The 4,692-nt window shown below is 45.2% G+C and overlaps 1 protein-coding gene across 3 annotated transcripts in view; it reads left to right on the plus strand.

The window, feature by feature from the left end:
- The window catches only part of LOC113216267 (lipase member H-like), a 17,082-nt gene that overhangs the window by 11,490 nt on the left and 900 nt on the right, over positions 1 to 4,692 (plus strand). The window lies entirely within an intron of this gene.

A 4,692-nucleotide genomic window follows, 5' to 3' on the forward strand; every position in this document is an offset into this window, starting at 1 on the left:
TCGGACCCGGACGACCCAGACACTGACAACACCGACGTATCCTTAGCCTCCGCTTCCGATCACTAATCAAAGAAGAGACATGGTGTTATCAATACAAACCTACTATTTTAGTAACTTTGCTTGTTTACCACTGCGTTCATTGAAACGATTTCACGCCTGTTTTAGCATCAACGCCCTCGGAATGCTCTACTGCTACGGTGGACGGAGACGGTGCGTCTGTCACGTCCTTCCACACGGCTTTTGACGCCGACGGTGATGGTGATGATATGGACGTGGATCCGGATATAAACCTTAAGGGGGGATCCTAGTGTAGCGGCTCAAAAACAAGGCTAATTTTGAGAATTATTTTTAAAAAAACTATAGCTCTTATCAAACTGTACAAAACACCGTTTAAAAGATGGCAGTTTCATCTACAAAACTAAAGTAAAAACGTCCCGATCGCTTGAAAACTGTGGCGACACGCCCGGGTGGAAGATGGCGGGTTTCAGGTGTGGCGCCATGCTGGTCGTACACTTTCCCACGGACTGCTGCGTCTAAAACAGTCGTACGAAACGGTTTTTTGTTCAGGAGGAACCTGGCTATGGTTGGTACTAGGATCTTTGCGATAAAATTATTTTTAGTATTTTTTTGACCAAGTCAAACTTTTAGTTCTGAATTTGAGGTAAAAAGTTTCAATGTTTTAATTGTTTTTTAATATGAAGGGCACCTCCGATCCCAGATCTTCTAGTACCAACCATAGCCAAGTTCCTCCCGAACAAAACACCGTTTCGTACGACTGTTTTAGACGCACCAGTCCGTGGGAAAGTGTACGACCAGCATGAAACTACATGCTCCGTTGTAGCAGGCCGTGTCGCCACAATTTTGAAGATATTAAGACGCTTGTTTTTGCATTTTTTGCATTAAAGTGCCATCTATTAAACCGTGTTCTCAAATTTTCGATACGAGCTACAGTATTTTAAATACAAAATTCGCAAAATAAGCATTGTTTTTGCGCCGCTACACTAGGATCCCCCCTTAATTCTGCACTTTTGCGTAAGTACTCTTTCCCTTTGTATATTTTCCTAGATTAATTAACGCATAGATAAAAAAGCGAAACTAGTTTTTGGTCATGTTTTTCTTGCAGCCGCAGCCGACGGGTCCACGGTCACGTCTACGATTTTGGAGCAGTATGTGCCGCCGTCGCATTTCAAGTTTCCGAAGAGTTATTCCAGTCACCCTTGCCAACATTCATGGTTCAACCAGTGGCCTTGGCTTCACTACGCTAAGGAAAAGAACCATTTACTGTGCTTCACTTGTGTGAAGGCCCGTCAGCTCGGTAAGAAGCCCACAGTCCGCGGCAACCAGGAAGCGTTCATAACTATAGGAATCTCGAAGTTCAATAAAGCTACCGAAAAGTTTTCATCACATGGGGAGAGTCAGTTTCACCGTGATTCAGCGGAATTTGTGGTAAATGCACTTAAGAGAGAGTCAGTGGCAAATCAGTTAAATGCACGGTTAGCGAAAGAACAACAAAAGGCTACAATTGCTCTAGAAAAAATTGTAAGTTCTATCAGGTGCCTTTGTCGCTGAGGGCTAGCACTCCGTGGCCATGATAATGTCTCTGGTAATTTAATGATGCTTTTGGAGGAGCGTGCGTTGTCGTGCCCTGAACTTGCCGAATGGCTGAAACGGCGAGACAAGTGGCTGAGCGGTGAAATTCAGAACGAAATTATTGAAATATTGGCTCATATGGTACAGCGCAAGCTTATTGACATAATCAACAAGAGCCAATTTTTTGCTTTAATGGCCGACGGGACCACTGACGTTTCCGGCGACGAGCAGTTTTGGGTTGCCCTGCGTATAGTTGATCAAAAATCCCTTGCAATCCAAGAACTATTTATGGGAGTATACAACTCCCCTGACGGAACTGCTATGACCCTGCACCGCGTCTGCAAAGACGTACTGACCCGCTCGGGCCTCTCGACCGAAAACCTACGAGGTCATTGCTTCGACGGGGCCTCCGCCATGTCAGGGCGCTTGGGCGGCCTGCAGAAACTACTCGCTGATGATCAGCCAAAGTCACCCTTCGTGCACTCCTCCAACCACGCTCTAGATTTAGCTATACAGGAAGTTTGCAAGGAGTCTGAGCTAATCTCGAACTCCCTGTCCCTCGTCAGAGAAGTTTCCAAGGGAATTCTTGAGTCAGCCAAACGTAAGACGATCTACGACAACATATTGTGATCGAGCCGGATGCCGAAAACATGCAGACAAAAAGACTCCTATCCTTGTGTCCCACCCGCTGGTGCGTGCGCGCGAAAGCCGTTAGGCGGTTTATTGAAAATTATGCAAGAGTAAAAGAAGCCCTTACTTTAATATTAAATGATAAATCGAGCAAAATAGCAGAGACAAGAAGAGCAGCGCTCAGGGGCTATGAAAAGGAAATGAAACAATTTGATACCCTGCTTTCACTGAAAATTGTGCTCTCTGTCTGCGAGCCCGCCGAGCAGCTGGCTAGGAGCCTCCAAAGCAAGTCCTACACTGCAACCGGCGCCATGCAAGCGGCTAAGACCCTGTGGAGGACCTACGACTCGATGGGCGCTGCAGAGTACGACGGCCTTTGAGGCGAAGTAGAGGCCATGAACACCCAGTATCAGCTAGAGCTCAAGATGCGCGAACCCTCTCGGGCTAGAGCCCCTCCCCAGCGGCTCGGCGCACTCGGAAGCAAGGCGGCGCCGACACACTTATCGCCCAGGGACGAAAAACGGCGAAAATACATCTGCATTTTGGACCGGGTTAGTATTTTTCTATTTCTTTGTATGATTTTAAGCATGGCTTAAAATGCGAATTTTAATTTAGAAACTGACTTTCCGTTTCAGGTTAAGAATGAGCTAGATCGAAGGTTTGATCAGCCGGGCATGCAGCAGCTGGCCAATTTAGAGAGCCTCCTTCTGGAGAACTCCGTGGATTTCCTCTCTGTGGAGGCCCTGCAAGCTAAGCTAGGAGTGCACAGCACGGATTTTGACCTCACTAACCTATCTGCCTAGCTTAGAATCAGTAGAACAGTGGTACCGATCACCGTCAAGACTCTGCACGAGTATGCGGATATTACTACCCCCGACCAGTAGGGAAATGCTCAGTGACGTGGAGCGCTTGTTGCTCATTGCGCTCACTGTGCCCGCCACTTCCTGCACATGCGAGCGCTCATTTAGTGCTCTTCGCTACCTCAAGAATTATCTCAGAAGTACCATGACCCAAAAGCGGCTCACACATCTGCTGCTGCTGTTTATCCGTAAGGATTTAACGTTTGACATTAAAATCAGTGATGTACTAAAAGAAGTTGTCAATGGCACTTTTGAAAGGAGGGCAACATTTGGAAAGCACTAGAAAAAAATCTAAATCAAGAATCTATCTTGAAAGCAGATGATACAAATTTGAGAATAGGTCTGCTTTCTAATTTTCTCTCATATTTAAGTGTCATTTGTTTATGGCTGCTTGTTATTACTTGCAATTTTGTAATTCGGGGGACTAGCGGCGTTGATGAGCTAAGGGTGGGGCATAGAGCAGAGCGGCCGCCGTCGGTGGCTTAGTATTGTCTAGTATTGTTGCACAGGGACGGGGCCTGCTCCCTGCCCTGACCTGCCTGCCGCAGTATTGTTAAGTAGAGGAAGGGGCCTGAAGCGCGACACTCGCACTGTTAAAAATTTTTCTCTTAAATTTAATAACACTTTTGTGAAGCATTAACACTAACACTGTTATTGGCTGAGCGATTAGCGAAGCCCATTACTCCACTGACCGGAAAAGTTTCATTCTGTTTGTTTGTCTGTTTCTCTGTTTGTTTGTCCGTCTGTCCGCACGATAACTCGAGAAAGAATAGCGACCTGGGATTTTCAGGGTCGTTTTGTATCATAAAAAGACAGATCGAGTTCGAAGATGAGCATTCTAGCTCAAAAATTGGCTTTTTAAAAAATCAAAAACTACAGGTTGCAATATGTATTTTTATCAAATATTTTTTTATGAGTTCCTAAGGGGTATCTCGTCAAAGTAGAGCCCTATGGGCAAAAATTTCGTCCGTTTGGCTCTATCTTGTACCGTTTAGGTGCTAGGGGGCATTTCTTGACAAAAAGGAGCCGAAAATGATCAAATGGTCGATTCAATCATTAAAAAGACCTTATTTCGAAAAATTGTATATACACTCCTATTACCCCGTCTAGGGTGTCAGCGCCGCAGGCCTAGCTATATGTGCGCCAGGCGCGTCGCAGAGTAACAGTGTTTCGAATCGCGAAACCTGTTACGCGAGACGTGGTCTGGCGTACATATAGCTAGTTAAATTTAATAACAAAAGTGTTATGAAAAGTCATAACATTTATGTTATGAAATTTCATAACACATGTTGTGAAAAGTAACAACATGAGATTGTGAGAGTTCCGAATCGATCAAAGAAGGTCCGGGGATTGCTCTGCATATATACTTCCATTGTTAGCGACACTATCAAATTAGACAGTTGACAATAGTTAAAAATTACTGTGCCTGACGCATCCTTTTCTTACGAAAGGACAGGCACAACTCGAGGGTGACGGGACGGCACCCTAGGTGAGAGGCCGTTGAATATTGTCAGCGCGAGCTAAATGTTACTAAGCGACAACGCCATACTATGTGTCGAATGTTAACGTTAAGATGCAGACGATGTGAGGATAACCGTTCTTATTCTGAAAA

This window comes from Frankliniella occidentalis, unplaced genomic scaffold (assembly GCF_000697945.3).
Source record: "Frankliniella occidentalis isolate FOCC.00 unplaced genomic scaffold, Focc_3.1 Scaffold439, whole genome shotgun sequence".
Lineage (NCBI taxonomy): Eukaryota > Metazoa > Arthropoda > Insecta > Thysanoptera > Thripidae > Frankliniella > Frankliniella occidentalis.